Genomic DNA, 20,366 nt, shown 5'->3' on the forward strand with positions numbered 1-20,366 from the left:
TGCGAAGCTCCACAGAACCGGGTGAAAAACCAGAAACAAAAATTAAGCTGATTAACGACAGGAAATTGATTAGATGGTCAAAATTATATCTTGATTTGGACACCTTAGTAGGCATTCATGACAAGCTCAACAATATCCTGACTACCCAGGGGAAGTGTCTCTTTTACCAGATTATCACTCCGCTCTGTTTGCTGCCCTAAAACTACACGGTATTAATACTCAAGGTGGCAAAAAATTCCCATCTGTGCAGTCTCCCATGTGGTATAATAAGGACTACTATAGAAAAAGTGCACGCATGGATTGCTAATGCATCCCTGTGTAATAGGCACACCTTTGGGTTCAAGAAGTGAATTCCAGGGTTTATGTCGAATTTCTTTTATTAGTGATTTCTTCAATGTCGTTTTCAAAAGATTACAACCTTTTTGTATCCATTAGTTCCATTTGTCCAACAAAATAAGGCTCCAATGCATTTCGGGCGTTGTAAGCCCTTTATCAAGGAGTGCTACAAAGATAAAGGAAGATATGACGAACCGTCAATAAACTGTACGTGAAATACATGTTGCTGGTTAGTAAGCAGTAGTGCTCGTGATTTACAAAGAAATAACCAAGAAAATCGGATAATGTGGGCCCCGTTTCAACAGTCCCATAGAATTAACAGTCCAACCCCAACAGTGGTTTGAACATTTTTCTAATATATACACCCACTCCAGCACAAGGCTGGATGATCAAGCCTTGAGAACCTTGGATTTAGGGAAATGTCTCTGGGGCTCCTCTGCTGCGTTTTACCCTCCATGAAATCCTATGAGCCATTCAGGCCAGGTATCCCTTCCTGCACACAAATAATCTTTAAAAAAATACATTTTGTAACTTCCATGTGTGCTGCCTTATGCAGCAAACATAGCAGTGACAAAATGCCATTTAAAAATTGCTTACGTGCTCGAAGGGATACCTTACAGCTTACTTACAACCTATAAATCATATTTCATCTCCTTTTTAGAATACTTTTCTTTGAGAGTATATCTTAACTCTGTTAATGTAGTTCAGCAAAGGAGCCTTACTTTCAGCTTCAAACTTGCTTTAGCTAAAGAATTTCTGTGAAAGATTCTGTAAAAGAAAAAAAAACTATCAGGATAGCCTATAAAGTCTAACATGTTTAATACAAAAATAGCTAATATGCAAAACCAAATAGGGCGAGGAATTTTTCATTTCAACAGACTGGATCTTCAGCCCTAAATCAGTTGGAGCATAGAAAGTTAAAATCCATGAATTCAGTAAACAGTTCTATACATTTTTGTCTCGGTACAAAGGAATGGAAACAAGAGCACATGATCAATACTGCAAGTAACTTATACTAAATAATAATGGGGGGATCCTGAATCTTTTCACCTGTCTCAATGTGAGAAGTCCTTGAAGAACAGACACGGAAGGCGCAAACAAGGGCTGACTCTACTAGTTCTAAAATTCTTGCTTCATGGTGCCAGTTCTCAAAATGAAGCTATAGTTACTACACAGTGAAGAAAATGTGCAATTGTACGACACCACATGAAATGACTGCGGTACATTGGAAATACGTGTAATTTAAACATACTATGATTTAGTAGCCTACAGGCTGATGCAAAAATAGCATAGCAATTCAGAAAATAAATGTATCACTACATGTTAAAGCATACGTGAGGATTAGCATTTTGACATGGGGTTATGGCACAGAAACACGTAATTCTACTTTCTCAATACCCCCTTTTTTGCCATGAAGCAATACTCCTTATATCAATTCAATTGCATAAAGTAAGATTATTTCAGTCTGTGAATGGGTTGCTGAAATAGGTGGATACTAGTGCCTTGGCCCTCTGTCAGGAGGCAAGGCAGCAACCAGATCAACTCTGGCAGGGAGCCGGGCCTGGAGCTTGAGGCAGGTCCATTAGGGAAAGATAGTGCCTGTCGTCTCCAGGATACAGCATGTTTGCAATGCGAAGAGTGGATCTACATCACTAGACTATAACAGCTAACTGTGTTGTGGATTAGCAGGATCTGGTAGGGGCCCCATCAGTAAGGTTGAAGAGGGATCTTCTTTGGATACACTCGTATAAAGATTTGATCTCTGGGATTTAGAGAGAGGCAGACCTCGACAATGCATTCAAGTAAGGCAGATTGGACCTGAGCACAGGAGCTGTAAAACAACATGCATGCATTTTAGCAAAGCCGCATCATCTTTCAGTTGTAAGTAAAACATAGCACTTTAGATTTGAGGGTTTGAGGAAGCATCATAGGTCGCCCCATCATTACTTCATGTTAATTTAGTTTTCTGATTCAGTATTGTTCTAGTAGACGACAAAGTTAAGGGTAGAGCATCGCGCCCCTTCAGTTTTGTTTCAGAATATATCTTTGCTATTTTATTGTTAAGGGTATCCATTATTCCTCTCTTCTTTGCTGGCTCCCTCTGGGTGATAAGTGTAGTGGAAATGCTGATGTTTTCCTAAGGCTCAGCAAATCTCCTGTACCACAGTCACTTGATAATTGATTCTGGATTTTAAAACAGGGAATACAATCTGTAAGCAACCTCTTTTGAATGTGACATCTGCTTTTGCGCAGGGGTAAACTTCTACCCACGCCAAAAAAAATACAAACTGTCACCAGAACATATGAGTATGATGCAGTGCACCTACGGATAAAATTCATTTCCAGGTGCACAAAAGGGCCCCAAGGACAAAGATGAGCTGCAGGGGTTTCATAATTCCATTCCCAGCATTTTGGGACTGGCAAGTGACACAGGAGTAACAAAGATTTTTGGTATTAGAAGAAAATAAAGGTACATACAGGTGAGTTGTTGAGGCACATAACATGCTATCCCCTTTGACATTGGCTGCTCTGCGATACAGCAGTGCAAGATTTGTGAGAGGAGTAGAACGTTCAGTGCAACCACACTATCCACACTGCCTAATGGTCCCTTTTACAATTATGCTTAATGCATTACTGTTTCTCACTTTCGGATGCTTATTCCTGCAACAGGGGCAAATCTTTCAGAAAAGGTGCAGGAAATAAAACTGTTCGTACAACATACATAGCAACATCAGCCTTTTCAGACTTCTCAGCTTTTCAAGTGGCTGAAGCAGCCAGGGCATTTTCTTTCGATACCTCATCATGAGGGTATTTGGTGGGCAGCACACTTGAACAGAGCTAAACACATAGGCAAAAAGAAAACACTAAGAAGGTTTTGTACAGATCAACTGCTTTATATGGGGGTTCAGGCAGATGTAAGGAACTTCCGTTGCATCCAAAGAAGCTCAAAGTCATGAGTTATTACAAACATGTAAACAGTTACAAAAGATTTTTCAGCCAGGATGCATGTGCAGGTTAGTGCAACAAGCTCTGCCACTTGGGCGGATTACACACTTGTTAATTAACAACGTTCAACAACTTGGTCTTCAGTACATAAGCGTACCCTGAAACAAGGACATCGTCCTAATTTCTAAGACAAAGTCCATCAACAAATAATATCAACTCGCAATTCAGAGTAGGGATGTTAGATCAACATCGAGCTTTGTCACATGGGTGGTGACAATGAAAAAGTCATGGGGAGATCCCTTCCAAGGGACCAGTGACAGAATATCAACCATACAAATATAAGGACACAGAAATATTGCGCCAAAACTATTGTTGGCACAAATATAGTTTTCCTATACTTATAGAGGTAAGTAGAAAATGCAGAGTAAAAAATATAATTTATACTAATGTCATTAAAAATATGACAAAAATATATATTTTTAATAAATAGTAAAACTTGTTGAATACATAACTATAAAATAATGTATATAAGATAAATTTAAGTAACATTTAAAAATAAAAATATATATATACTTATATAAACAGACACACATAAAAATATATGTGTGTACGTTTATTTATACATATCGATAAAAACAACTAATATTAAATATATATATTTTACGTTCTATTCATTTTTTGGGTCTTTTTTTAATTTGCTATAATAAGAAAAATATACACACGCATATATATAAATATATATTTATTTCCCTCTTTATTTATATACCTACGAAAAATAAGTAAAATAAAAAAACACAATTAAAATGTTCAGTGATATATAAACTAATTATTAATAAATTATTATTTATTTGGTAATTAATAATAATTCAATACCTCCCCACCCCTAAAAACACAACACAATAGAATTTTTAAAGAATTTACATAAATATTAATTCACTACATATTTAATTATTAATTAATTGATTATTTCTTATTTATTGTCCCATCCCATACCCCTAAAAACTCAACCTGCCCTTAAAACAAATACAAAAAATTATATTCACACAATTTGCCTAATTATTTGTGAACTAAATAATTGACCTTGCATTAATATTTAATAATGAATTAATTATTATTTAATCAATTTCAGATCCTATACCCCTACAAACTCAACACACCTAAAATATCACTAAAAATACATAATGATAATACCGCTAAAATAATTAATTATCACATTACTAATCAATAATACATAATTAATTAATAACTAGTCAATTATTACCTGATTAACTTCCCAATCTATATCTGTACAAACAAAAGCCACACCGAAAATATCACACAAAAGCCTGTACAATTTACAGATTTAATTATCAATTATATAATGAATATTAATTACAAATTAATTATTAATTCATTATACTTAATTAACTTCCCACCCAGTACCCCTGCAAACCTCACAGAATGCTACAACACCATAAATTACTATTAACAATTAATAAAAAAAGTATAAGCAGCTTAATTTAAAAAACTATATTTAGAAATATTAATTATACAAACAATATATCACATATACAATTAAAATAAGAACTAACACAATAATTGAAAAACAATATTTTTTACAATGATATTATTGCAAATGAAATAAAAAATGCAGATATTCCTGCAAACGATATTTTTACCTAAAAATCAATATTTATGTCCATGATATATTTGCATCATGATATTATTGTGTCAAAATATTAAAAACCTGATATTTGTGTAGCTCGATAGTAAAAACTTGCAATTTATGTTCAAATACCCCTTCCAAGGTTGGGCATCAGGGAAGCGAGTTAAAGAGTGGGGGAATGGACAAGAGTGATGTGTGAAGTGGACATCATTAAAATCTCTTAGCTGCAGATAATCTAGTGAGATGTTGTGTTTTGGTGGCAAGAGGAAGGGAGGGCAACAGCAACGGGGATACAGAGACAATCAAAGAGGCGCTCAATACAATTGGGTCGATTCCGATCCGGTAAAATCCCCGTCCGTACGAATCGTATCCGGAGCCGTTTCCGTACGACTCGTACAGACGCCGTACGACCGGACGATTCCGATCCCGATCGGCCGACCCGTACGCGATTCGTACGGTACACGTCGATTCGTACGGAAAAGCGCACGATCACCTACACACCGTACGGCGCGTACCCCCCATGACCGCAGGGGTACGCGGCGTACCCCTGTGGTCATGCGGGGTACGTGCCGTACACCCAGCGTACATGGGGTACGTGCCGTACACCCACTGTACATGGGGTACGGTGCGTACCCCATGTACGCTGGGTGTACGGCACGTACCCCGCATGACCACAGGGGTATGCCGTGTACCCCTGCGATCATGGGGGGTAAGTGCCGTACCCGGGGGGGGCGTTCCGTACCTGTTTCGGCGCGAACTCTGCGTCTACGACTGTTTTCGGCTCCCGTAGGAAAAGGGTCGTACGGCGCGTACCCGACACGAATCGTACTTGCTTGGTCGTAAAAACGTCCCGCGATGTCGCGTACAGCGGGTTCCGAGTGAGATTCGTACGGAGATTTGAGTCGTACGGAGTCCTGTAGGTACGGAGTTCGGCACCTAGTACGGATCGTACTTCATCGTACGTACGGGACGTCTACGGATACGATTCGTACGGGGAAAAAACTCTCCGTACGACCATTCGGAGCGCATTTTACCGGATCGGAATCGACACCAATGTCTTCAGAGGCTTCAGCAAAATGTGCATCAGCAGCCACAGAGGGGAGACATGGTCGGAGCCCAGTTGCCACTGTGTCCAAGGCTGCTGAATAGCAGGCTATGGGCATTTTCAGACCCACATGATTCTGAATGAATGCCTTAATGACAAAACCCTTGCCTTTGTTACAGCACAGAATAGAGAGTGTAGCATAATCAGGAAGGCCTACAGCAGGCACAAACGTCAATACGTGAATTTTTTTAACCAATGCATTTTGTGGCCTTTTTAAGACATTGCAAGGCTTCAGGGGTGTCTTTTCTGAATCTTGGAAGGGCTTTGCTGTAGCAGCGCTGCCCAGAACCAATTGTTTACAGTAGCCAGCAATATTTAAAAAAAGGTACATATATCAGAAACGGTCACTGGATGGGGCAGTTTACGAATCACTTCAACACAGTCGAGATGGCAGATGGCATTCACCTGCTGTAGTTTCATGTTCAAGGTGCCATACTCAAGGAAGAGCATGGCACCTCGTTTAATGCCTTGTGTCCCTTTACACCAATTTGTTGAAGAGGTTGATTGAGTCACCTTGCAGTGATCTAAAGTAACAGATGGTAATAGTAAGGCATCAACATATTGAACCAAAGTAGAACTCCTGGGGGACACCAGGGTGTCCAGGTCCTTCTTTAAAGTCTAGGAACAGATTGACAGAGACTTTGTAAATCATTGAGGGAGCCTTTGACTCTGGAAGAGAATGTAAAGAGGAACTGAGTTACTTCATGTACGGGTATGGAGAAGAAGGCAGAACATAGGGCCATCAAAGTATAACTTTGGGCATTTGTGGGATGCAAGAAACAATGGTGCAAGTGTTGGGGGCTACAGGGAAGCTACGGATTAAACAATTAAATTAATAAAACGAATTTTGTAGCGCGCCCTGCATCGCATTTATTAATTTAATTGTTTACTTACCTGCAATCATCCAGATTCCGTTGTTTATCATCCCCCACCCTGCCCCTCCCCCGCCCCGCCTGCCTGCCCTACCGCAACTCCCTCCACGGGCCGCCGCTGGAGGCTGGTTTTATTTATACTTGGTTTTATACATTGATGAAAAGTTTCTTTTAATTATGTGGTCTTAATAATGTATAAATGTAAGAAGAATCGTATAATGTTGTTTTAATTGTAAGTTTTTATTAACTGAACAATACATTTTTCATTCATTCATTCAATTCAATTCAATTCAAGAATCTTTATTCGGTGATTAAAAAACACCATAAAAGCACATATATATACACAGGTAAACAATAAAACATTATTAAACACTAATTAAGATCCTTGTACATAATTCATACGCTAAAAAAAATGCCGACATAGGGCCATATAAATACAAATCACAATATTTCATTCCTCTCCCTCGTCGTTCTTAAACGAATTGCGACTTTGATGAAATTCAAAATACTACACAAAGTTAAAGGGTCAGAGGCTTTTAACAAAAATACTAAAGCATCCCTGGCGTGTTCCAGTTGGGCCTTTTTTAAAATATTTACAAGGAATCTACGCCTGGGCATGGAAAAATAGGGACAAAGCAAAACAAAGTGAAGGGAATCCTGCGGAGACCGGTTGTCGCAGCCGCAGGGGCCCTTCTGCTCGATAGATGAAGTAAACCCAGCGGGCACAGCCAACATGAAGGGGAGCAAATTCAATCTAAGACGGCACATTAAAAATCTGTCCTGTGCATTATGTAGAAGAAATAGGTAAGGCTCCATACCCTCCACGCTTTTTACCAAACTATGGGCCCTTACAGTCGTTTTCATTCCTTCAGCACCAACTCGACGTTGGGTTTCTCGCTCCAGAAATAGTTCCCCTACTCTCTTTTTGTGCTGTGCTGAAATAGTAGCTGGGTTCGTGAAGAGATTCCCCAACCCTAAATCCTCCAGGGTGTCTTTCACGTATTTGAGCCAGGGGATGCGCATTGAATGGGTCCTACCTAGGCAGTCCAATAAAATTTCTCTGCTTAGATGCGCATCTGGATTTGTCCATATTTTTAACCAGGCTACTATTGGCCTCAGTTTTAACAAATCATCTTCCAAATATGGCCGACCTAGCTCCCTGTGGGCTATAAGACCAGCCGTGCTGGGTGGCACCCTCAGGGTTGCTTTCAAATACCTATTTTCTTCCTGTTGGATTTTTGTTGTATTCATTCATTCATTCATAATAAATACTTTTTAATTGTGTATCAGCAAAATCAGAGGGGTGTTACACCTATTGACAATAGGCTCCAGAGCCCATGCATAAGCAAATCAGCTATTACAGGATGAATCTCTACCTCAGCCTCTTATTTGAGTGGGTGGTAAGGTATCCTAAGTAGATTTTTCTGTGGGTAGATGTCAGTGGCCCCTGTGGAGGCATTTAATTTCAATTACCATTAGTCTGACAATTAGGGCCTGATTTAGAGGTAGAAGGATGGTATTTGCTCTGTAATGACAATGGAGTAAAATACCACATCGCCCTGATAAAGTACCCATCCTCCAAATTTAGAGCTGTCTGCCGGTCTAGCGGACAACTGTAGTCATTGAGAGGAACTGCTGTTACAGCGGTTCCTGTCAATGTGTTAAAAGTTTGATGGACAGCTCCACTAAATATGATGACCAGCCGTCAAACTTTTACTTGTTTTTGCTTCTTCAAAAACAAAATCCCAGAATGAGATTCTGTCTTTGAAAAAACTTTTGCACCGCTGGAACGTCATTTTTTTGTCGCTCCAGTGGTGCAATGTTATACAGCATATTTACAAGGCCAAATAAAGCCAGATTACGCAGCTTTTCATGGACTTGTAAATATGTGTGCCTTTCACGCCTAAAACCCATGTAATCTGAAGCATTCCCAGATGTACAAGAAACTGTACACCTGGAAATGCGTCAGAATCTAACACCACCCCAAGGGTGGCATTTGGGAGGTGCAACGAGGAAAAATGTTTTCATTTCTCCTCATTTTCGGTAAGTCACGGCAACAGAAGTGCCGCTATGAAAAAATCATGTAAACGCTGAAAAAAAGCCGCTAACTGGACTTTGCGGCAACTTATGGCTATGGCGGGAAAAAAGCCCCTGCAACAACAAAAAAGTGACGCTTACCGTTGTGTTAAATCCTTGTGAATATGCCCCTCTCATTGGGAGATAGACTTGACTTCACATCAGACCAATGTAGTCCAAAGGTGGGTTACCCACACAGCAACTGCGCTTTACATTGAATCTGCTAGTAGGTCTCACTTTAGTGACACAGGTTAAGCTGGAACTGATTACTCCTAATCAGCACTACAAGGTATGTTTGATCCACTGGCTCAGTGATGCTTCACTGTTGGTGAAGATAGTACTCTTCCTTCACAATGAAGGTAGCTCTCTTGCCATCCCACCAATCCCAAATGAACTGAAATATGTGAGACATGCACGTCATGGGATATACACATGATCATGGCTTGTCTTGGGTTGATAAATCTTCATTAGGGTTGAGGCATCAGTACATTCGCACACTCAGGGCCGGGTTGCACTTTTATCATCGTGCAGAAGCCATTTTCCCCTAAAAGTTGTATGTAGTAAAATGACATATTTAAATATTGCTCATTATTCCTATCCAGCAATGTAAGTAAGGTTGCACCTGGTTGCATATAGGTATGTATTGATGACTGCAGAGTTATATTGACATACATCTTGATAGCAGTAGTAATGTCAAATCCACGATATCACTTTGAGAGTATAGGTTAGGTTGAACTACTTGGCCCTGTTGCTTAGATGTGTGAAAATAAATAGTAATTTGTGTGACATTTCAGTATATACTAAAATGTTTGTAAACATGAATTTGTTCAGTATTGTATATGTCATGATTGTAACTGCATTGTTTACATGTTACCTCAAGGTAACATGGATTCTGCTGCAGGTAGAAAGTTGGATAAAAAGAAGCACAGATGGCAGCACATGCATGAAGTGTGCAAGTTTGTCCAGTGGATGGTAGAGGCTCACGATCAGAGATGTATACAGAAACAGCAAAGAGAAGAGAGTGTAGAAAACACTGGGAGCTCACAACAACATGGAGGAAATAAGGAAGGCGTGCCTAAAGCTAGTACAAGTAAAAGACACACAATTGAGGGACAGAATGCAGAACAAATCAAAACATTCACCCCCAGTCAAGAGATCTGCGTCAAATCCATCATTCTTTTGCTCACCATGCCACCCCAGTTTAGACCTGGCCATATGCAAATCAGTGTTGACCCTGTGCCTCATGGGAGCAGTCCAGCCCGAACTGCCAAGCCAGGTCCTCCCTGGACCGGAATCAAGCATCCTAGGACTGGTTTTGGGGTTTCATCCCTCTTCAGCTAGGATAGCTTGATTCCAGTAGCACAGTGAGCCCAGGACCCACATCTGGCATACCTGCCGCACTTAGGGTGAGAAAGCAAAAGACACACAATTGATGGACGGAATGCAGAACAAATCAAAACATTCACCCCCATTCAAGAGATCTGGGTTAAATCCATCATTCTTTTGCTCACCATGCCACCCCAGTTTAGACCTGGCCATATGCAAAACATCTTGATAGCAGTAGTATTGTCAAATCCACTATATCACTTTGAGAGTATAAGTTAGGTTGAACTACTTTGCCCTGTTGCTTAGATGTGTCAAAATAAATAGTAATTTGTGTGACATTTCAGTATGTACTAAAATGTTTGTATACATGAATGTGTTCAGTATTGTTTATATTGTTACCTCAAGCTATCATGGTGTCTGCTGCAGGTAGAAAGTTGAACAAAAGGAAGCACAGATGGCAGTACATGCATGAAGTGTGCAAGATTTTCCGGTGGATGGTAGAGGATCACGATCAGAGATGTATACAGAAAAAGCAAGGAGAAGAGAGTGTAGAAAACAATGGGAGCTCACAACAACATGGAGGAAATTAGGAAGGAGTGCCTAAAGCTAGTACAAGTGACATAAAAAAATTAAACATGTTTGACACACATTCCATGTCATCAGGAGGTGATCAATCATCAGCAATTGATCAACAAATGATCCTGCTGATACGACTCCTTACCAGGGACATCGGACAACCACCCAAAAGGATTTTTTTTTTAGTTAGTACTATCAATCAGTATTTTTTTTATCTGATTCCTATTTAGGAAAGTTTATATCCTTGAATTAAAATGTTGTTATTTGAGGTTATATTGTTTCAACATCTGGCCATCAGTGTTTCAAAACGTACATCATAGATATCATGATGTGACTTTGTTTACATACGCCTTGAATAAAGATTAAAGATGTTCATTAGACCAAGAGATTTTGATGTGGTTAAATATTCAGATGACATAGAAATAAGCATGATAACACCTGGTGATACCTTTTTGTACTTCATAAATGTAGAGTTTTGCTACTTCACTTATGGTTTGGGTGGGCCTTCTTGGAGAGAAGGAATTCAGACACCTTCAATCTTAAGTAGAGGCCCTGCTCCATGACACATACACTACAACGTAGGAACATCCACTAGCCATTGTAAGTTGTTTGGGCTGCCCATGAAAGGAAGCCTGGTGCTTATGCTTACGGATCACACCATTGACATTTGGTTTTGCAACAAGCAGAGTACTTTTGACTCATGAACCCTTATGCTGAAGCTACTGAGCATGTCTAAATGCCTGCACCATTAGGGAGAACTTTCTTGTGGTACATAGCATTGCATGAACTTGAATGGCAGGGAGGGTGAATAATGGAGCAATGCCTAGTGGAGCACAAGTGGCATCTGCACATGCACATACATTCAGCAAATGAGTAGGATCTAAGGGAAATAAATTAGGCAACCTCTACTATGCACATGGATCACTGCCAGATTATCATAACCACAAATATCATGCTGAATGATTTTCCTTTAAAATAAAAATGAGGACCAACTTATGAAGAAGGTAAGTGCAATTTGGAAGCTATGGATTTACTATTCTTAAATTCACATCTACATACCTTGATAATATAGAAGTCATAAACATACATATATGTGGAGTTATATGCAGTGACAGTTTATTTGCCTTTGAATACTTACATTTACAACAACTTTGTCCTCAATATGTGTTCCACAATATTCTGTCCCATAATATTAGTGTTTAAGTTGTTCTCTCTAAATACCTTGTACATGGTCTGCATTGATATGATTTTAATTGTAGAAAGGCCATATTGATGGGGGAACCTTCCCCCAAAAGTCCAAAAGAATAAATCATGTAACCCTACCCATATTAACCTCTCCTGCTACGAGTTCAGAAGATGGCTGTAAAGGAACAGGTCAGGCACAAACTGTGGCACAAAGAATATGTTATGCAGCAATCATGGCCTTCAGCATACAGCCTGGAGCATCTCTCATTCAGTTGCAAGACCTGGACACCTTCCACCTTCCTCCAGAGTTGGCAGGTATTCTATGGGCAGGCATATCTTGTCTATAATTGTATACAACTTTCATAGGAATTACAAGTGTTTTTTGGGGAGAACACAGCAGGATCACTCTCTGTAGGACAACATATGTGGCCTTATCATGTTAGTTTTGTGTGTTTGTCATTAACACACTGGTTTTGCCATTAGTAAGCAATGTATTGGGCCTACATCAGCCTTGTTAGTGGTCACTGAGATGACCTGATTATTTATTTATACCTGTGTTTATTTTTCACCGGAAGTCACATTTTTATTATTTCATCCACTACTGTTGTACTAGCTCTGTTGGACCTGTGGTTGATACTCACATATATTCTATATACTTACTATGAGCAACTTCACAGCTGTCCATTGGGGATCGTTACACTCCATTTGGTTTTCCTTATCAACATCACCTCAGCACATTGTGTGAGTGCGCTTTAGCCACTCTGTTTTGAACCACCATATACCACCTTATTCACAGACATTTTGTTTGTGCTAACACTTTAATTTGCCTTACAAAAAGCTGTGATGCTAATCCACGTCAGTTAACCATCATTATGATGCATGCAGTGGTACACCTCACACCTCTAAGCCATTGTAGATCCTCAAATATTTCAGATTTACATGGGACGAACCCCATGCATACACGGTGACACTTGAGACCTTGCAAAAATGTTACTGTTTGTGTTTATTGTTAAATGATCAAATATATGAATCCCGTGCCCAGGAACCATGTCGCCTGTGGGATGATTCTCTGCATCCATTTTACCTCCACATTTGCCAGGCTCAGTAATTTTTGGTAACCTATCTGTAGTGGCACATGGATTTGATGTGGAGGAAAATGAGAATGTACAATGTATACGTTGCCCCCTACACTCACTTTACAATGCTATCTGGGTATTAAATTAGGCTGCCACGGTCATTTGCACACACACACACAAATACTACAGGAATTCTTGTTGCACACACACACAAATACTACAGGAATTCTTGCTCAGAGCTATTTCACAGACACGTTTGAATTAATTGATAGTATTCTATCATTTGCCACATGTCCTACTTCGACAATAGGTGTCTTCACCATACACGGTATGCAGCGTTTAGAACGCAAGCATTAAATAAATAATAATAATAATAATAGGGGCATTTGTAGAGCGCTGAGTTACGCGCACCGGCGTGTCCCCGCGCTAGCGATGAGAGGGCATAAAACAGAGAAAAGAGGCTGCTAAGCGGACCAATTTATCTAACATAGAGGTGGGTTTTTAATTTAGCTCGGAACCTCGTTTCTGCTGGTTCCAAGCGAAGATCTACTGGACGTTTATTTCAGTGGTTTGGTGCTAGGTGCCTGAAGGATCTGCCTCCCATGCGAGCCTTCTTCACCTTGGGGATCCTCAACATTCCCCCGCCCGCAGATCTAAGCGCTCTGGCAGGTTCATAAGCTTCAATCAAGCTCTTCAGAGGTCGGGGTGCCCTGCCATTCAGAATCCGATGGCAGGTGCAGAGAGCTTTATACTCGACTCTGCTCCTCACAGGCAGCCAGTGTAGTTTTTGCAAAGCCTGCTTCGAGGACGCCCTTTTGGGCTACCTAAGGATCAGGCGTGCTGCAGCATTCTGCAGCACTTGAAGGCGTCCAACACTTTTACTCGATGCCCCCAGATACAGCAGGTTCGCATAGTCCAACCTTGCGGTCACCAAAGCATGTACCAGGGTTTGGCGAGCTTCCAGTGGCAGTAAGTCAAGGACTTTCCTCAGTCTTTTCAAGATCCCAAAACATACGCCGACCACACGATTGATCTGGGGCCCGAAGGTAAGACCCGCGTCGAACCATACACCAAGATTTTTTGCCTCCTGACACGGGGAGGGGGCCGGCCCGAGACAGGATGGCCACCAGGCTGATGACCAGGCCAACTGGGCTCTCCCTACCACCAGCACCTCTGTCTTGCTGCCGTTGAGCTTTAAACAATTCATGGCCATCCAATCGGCCAGATCTTTCATGCACGATCGGAAGCCATCAGCAGCAAGACAGGGCGCGTGCGACAGGGAGATGACCAGTTGCGTATCATCAGCGTATGATACCAGTTGGAGGCCATAACTCTCCACAATGGATGCGACAGGCGCCACATACATGTTAAACAGGGTCGAGCTCAGGGACGAGCCCTGAGGCACGCCCTGGCCCAAAGGTACCCCACTGGAGTAACAATCACCCTGCCTCACTTGGAAGCTCCTACCCGTTAGGAAGGCCTGAATCCACCTCAGCGCGGTGCCAGCGATGCCACCTTTGCTCAGACACTGCAGCAAGGTGGAATGTGCTACAGTGTCGAACGCCGCTCTGAGGTCGAGCAGGATTAAGGCCATGGTATGCCCCTCGTCTACACCCTGTCTCAGATGTTCAGTTGCCATGAGAAGGGCGGACTCAGTGGAGTGACGCGGTCTGAAACCGAACTGCGTATCGTGTAGCAAACCCACCTCCTCTACATGATTCATGATTTGGGTGTTTACCACCTTCTCAGCCACTTTGGACAGGAAAGGTAGTAGGGAGATCGGCCTCAGATTTTCCAACACCTCAAAACCGATGTGAGCTTTCTTTCGGAGGGGGAGCACGACCGCCTGGGTCCACCCCTCAGGTAGTAAACCTGACTCGAAGGAAATGTCCAAGACGTGCCTTATGTAAGGCTCCAGGACTCCCAGGCTGTCCCCCAGCCGCTTAGGAGACACCGGGTCCAAAGGGGAGCCAGATTTTACTGAAAGACATATCCTGACTAGCTCCTCAGGAGGAGGAGTGGTGAGATTTGTGAGGAGCCCCGGGTTCTCCATGCCATCTGATGTTACTTCAAGCTCAGTCCCCGTGGGAAAAGGGTTGGGGAAGGTCGAGTAGATTTTCTCGACTTTGGTGGAAAAATAATTGGCGATGCGATCACATGTTTCGATCGAACAACTCTTCGGGTCTACAGACGAGTCAATAGTAGTCAATGACTTATAGATACAGAAGAGCTCCTTAGCAGAGTTTTTAGCCCCTAGAATTTGCCCTGCATAAAAGGCCGCCTTCGACTTTTTAATCATTCTGTGATGCAGTCGCCTTTTCTCCAAAAACCTTTCCCTGGCCTGAGTGTCATAAGATACCACGGAATACCTTTACAACGCGGGCGTAACAACGAAAGTTGTTACCACGCATTGCACTGGGGGGCGCTCAAGGATAGTAAATGATTTAATTTACTATCCCAACACCTTCCCTACTATCCACGGGGACTGGTGTTGGAATAGTAAATTAAATTAATCGATTTTGCGCCCCCCAGCGCAATCCGTGGTAACAACTTTTGTTGTTACGAACGCGTTGTAAAGGTACGCGTTGTCAATGTATGCGTTCTAACATCATACATCCCCATACACAGACAGACATGATGTGAGCATACAGAAGTCTTTTGACCTACATATGATACTGTTTAAATTGACATTACATGTGTATGACACACATAAGTATGAGTTTGTTGGTAAACAGCTAATTATCACTACTGAAAACAGCGAAGTTACAATAAAGTAGTGTCTAAACATTGTGTAAGTTGCATTTATACATGGCAGACTGTACATCATATTGTCCTCAGAAGGTTTGTGATGTGAAGCAATAGGAGACCTTCAATAACAACTGCCTGTAGTCAGCAAACAGAGTGGCATTTAGAAATCTGAATCATTTAAGTGAGTCATTAAGCCAAAATATGTTCACTAATTAGCATGCCTAAGCATTATCAATGACTTATAATGACACATACACACATTGTGGTGTATGATTGGTTTAAATCACATTTTGGAGTAGCCTGATTTCTTCCACATGTGAGATTTACATTTTACCACTATAAATGTCATTTTTGTCTAATATTCATTCATGTCATTTCATGATATTGATAACTTTTTCATTTTTCAAGTAATCACATTTCTTGGTGCTACTTGTACTTGTACTTTTCCTCCTCCATTTGTTATTCTTTTCAACGCCCTATCATCATGTGACAAAACATAGGCTGCCGTTTTAATTGAGTATCATTATGTCATCCAATGATATGATACATTGTTTTACTGAGATTGACTGTTGTGAACATTCTTGTTTCAAAACATCAAACTATATTGACACACAAAAGCATGCATGACTTAATTGAGATTATTTGTTTATGTGTTAATTAAATTCATTATAACATCTTTCCTATGCCTGGCATCTTCTACAGATTCTGATTCACTATGTTCATGAGTAGTCCTGGCACCTTCATCAACATCATCTTGGTTACATATGTTTTCATCTATTTCAAGGGACCCCTTCACAGCAATTTCATGTAATATTCAGCACACATCAAAGATCATATTACAATTTGGGGTTTATACAACTGTCTACCTCTAAACAAATCAAGACATCTAAATATGTGTTTCAGTACGCCAAAGGTATGCTCAATTATGGTACACAACCTATAATGAGCATTATTATATGCTTCTTCTGCAGGTGTTTTTGGACTCAAAAATGGAGTCAACAACCAGGGTCTGAGAGCATATCCCATGTCACCTACAATGTATGAATACAAAATTTACAAGTGTTATATGTACAGTCCAGGTGAAAATATATCTCTGATTATGTTACTGTATATTTTTTATAGTTTTATGTATGCATCTTTTTTGTATGGTGTGATAAAAATGTACTTACCGGTCAATAAGCCATCTCCATACATTCCACTTTCAAAACGTTGGTGGATGATACTATGACGGAATCTGTACAAATCATGGGTACTCAATTGATATTTTGCAACAACATTTGTGAAACAGTACTTGTCAACACATAAAGCTAGAACATTTATTGAATATGTATGCTTCCTATTCCTATACAAGTGTGCTGTTTCTGCCAGTGGAAGCAAGTTGACATGCATGCACTCAACTTCATCAAGGACATGTGGAAATTCGGCAATTTGGTAGAATCCTTGCTTTACTTGTCTCTGATTCTTTCCTGTTTTAGGAAAGCTTAGGTGTTGTGGTGTTAGTTTCATTATACCTTCCAACACATTTGGTAAAATTGAAGAGAGGGCGGCCTGAGACACAACAGCCAATGTAGCACATGTATTCTGAAAGGAGCCAGTAGCAAGCAGGTGTAGTCCTGCCAGTACCTTCACATGTTGTGTTTTGGCATGTGATCTTTAAGTTTTTGCCTCAAGGGATGGTCCAGTTTGATGAAAGAGAGTGATTATCATGTCCCTGGTGAGCCTGAATGTTTTTATTTCCTCTTTATTTATTTATATTTATTTAGTGTTTTAGAGAGCGCAAACCGAACCCGTGAGGATATCAGAGCGCTTTACAGTAGTAACAGGTGTGATACAAGGACATGGGGGGAGAGTGCCGTAGCGATAGGTGAAGCCAGGTTACGGAGGTGATTGTAAAGTGAGCGTCAGGAGAGGAATTAGCCCATTAGGAACGTTTTAGCCTCCTTTTTGAAGTGTGCTAGAGACGATATTCTTCTGATGGTGTGTGGGAGTGAGTTCCATATTCTTGGGGCAGCCCCAGAGAAGGCCCGATTGCACATTCTTTTTTTCCTGTAGCGTGCAGGTTGGAGCAAAAGGTCTCTCTTCCCTCATGTGGATGAGTGATATTCTCGGCTTGTAGATTCTTTCCTTCTCTGTGTTTTCTGTTTTTCCAAGGCAACTATCCGCTAATGGTGTCGGACAATAACAATCTCCATAGTTCCCATCTATGTTGTGCTTCTGCTGGTAGATGTTCTAGTGAATGGCTCCACTCTTTTGCCCCTGTTCTATACCTGCGCTATTTTGTTGTGCTAATCTTTTCTGCGCTACTTAGCGTCACTTTGTGTGACTTTTGTAAATACTTGTGCAGCAGGTTTTTGGAACTTTTTGCATGGGTAACACCCTGACAATTCCATTTAGCATACATGAATTCTACTTTGGCGCAGACAGACGCAAACATTTTTGCACGTCACGCTAAGATTAAAGTCCGGTGCAAATACTGACTTGAGCCTATTTGTAAATGTAAGCGTGCTTTTGCACCGATTTGCGTCACACGGGCGCCAGCGCTGAAGCTTTGAAAATCTGCCCCCAAGTATATTATCCTCAAGAGTAGGACATAGTTATGTAATTTGAAGGAAAGTACAACAACACTAACTCTGAACTTGATCACAGGCTGCATTCAGTCAGAAACAAACGACTTTTCTTTTGTGCTTCATTCACTCATTGGGCCCTCCATTTAAACAATTGAGCTTGAAATACAAAAAGTAGGAGTATGTATGAATTTGCTCAAAATGCACAAATTGGCAATTTGCAAAAGTCACTTATATTGTCAATTAAATAAGCTGCACGTGCAACCAATGCATTCTTGGTGCAAGGGTAAAACGCAGCTAATCAACTGTTGCATGAAACAGCAAATAGTCAGAATTTTGTAAATTGTAAATTGATACTTGTATAGCGCACTACTCACCCGCAAGGGTCTCAAGGCGCTTGTACGAATACCGCTGTGGAACCCATCCTGGCTTTCCCTGTGAGGTGTCCACTCCTGGGCACCCCCAAGGTGGAGGCCAGGCATCCTTAGCGTTGTGGGGGCCGTTGTGGAGATTAAGCAAGCTATTGCCCAGAGTTGCATAGTGGGACTCCATGATTGGAATAGGCACCGAGGCGAGAATTATCAGGTCCGAGGAATTTTGAGCCCAAGACCCGCCGAGGCAGGGAATTGAACCCTGGTCCCGGGTTAGACCTCTGCATCAGGGTCTGCCGCTCTAACCATTGAGCCACACATCTCCACTTTTGTGACAACACTCACTGCCAGTCTTTCAGTCAATGCACAACTTACTATTGGCAGGGAGATCCATAAAGATAGAGCCATAGCTGCCAGGTTTTCTGCAGCTCATGTGCGCCTTTCTCCTGTTTTAAGTGTACCTCTATGTGACTTTTCAATGTTTTACGTATGACATTTAGAATGACACTTTATTTCGAGTAGAACAAAGCTTGTATGTCTGTGTAAAGCTACAAATATCAGAAACGGTCACTTTTGTGTAATGCAGTAGTCTAGAGTCCTATTTCTATTTTCAAATGATCTTCCTGGAAATATTTGTGGTGTCATAATTAAGCATATACAAGTTATGCTACTAATAACGACTAATGTGATTACATCTCGTGAAACTGCTCCAAACCAGTTGGTGGGGAGCCCACAGTCTTTAATGCAACCAGCCAAAAAGGCTATTATCTGAAGTGAATGCCCACTCTGCACCTAGCAAATGTGCATCCCAGAAGGCAATGTGCTCTTGGTTAAACATCCAGGACTTGCAGAATATGTTGCTAACATAGCAGAGAACCACGTGGCTACTACATCTCATGGACTTACCCCACATGATTGATGAGAGATGGGAGGGGCTGCTAGGTAAAACGATCGACCTATCCCCTACCCTAGCAATCATGGGCATTGATTTGAATAAAAAGTTGGGGAAAGAGGAAGAAGCCCTTGTTTTTATTTCTGTGGCTGTGCTTAGGATCTTAATCTAAGCAGGATGGAAGGATGTGGTGGCCCCGTCCTTTCAAATGTGGCTTTCTAGGTTTCTGGGAATCCATAATATTGAATTGTGTTTGTACGAACAAAAAAGGGGTGAAGTCAAGAGAGTTTGGAAGGAAGATCTGGGCCCCAGTTACTAATTGGAGGCAGAACAAGTTGTAATCGCCGGAGCTATATTGGTGTTTTATTCTATTATCTGTTTTATCATCCCGTTTTATATGACGAGTTAATCTTTATTGTAAGATAAGATGTATTCTGCTATTTATTATCTATGGATTGTATTTATGAACTGTTGTTGATACCCGTTATTTGATTCTTTTTATGACTGGATTAATTTATTAATACCTGTTCTTCTTATGATGCACTGCAAAATCCCAAATAAATATAATTTTAAAAAAAAGAGAACCACGTGGCTACTACATCTCATGGACTTACCACACATGACCTCACATTCGCATGCGCATTGATG

Source organism: Lissotriton helveticus, chromosome 2_1 (assembly GCF_964261635.1).
Source record: "Lissotriton helveticus chromosome 2_1, aLisHel1.1, whole genome shotgun sequence".
Taxonomy (NCBI): Eukaryota; Metazoa; Chordata; class Amphibia; order Caudata; family Salamandridae; genus Lissotriton; species Lissotriton helveticus.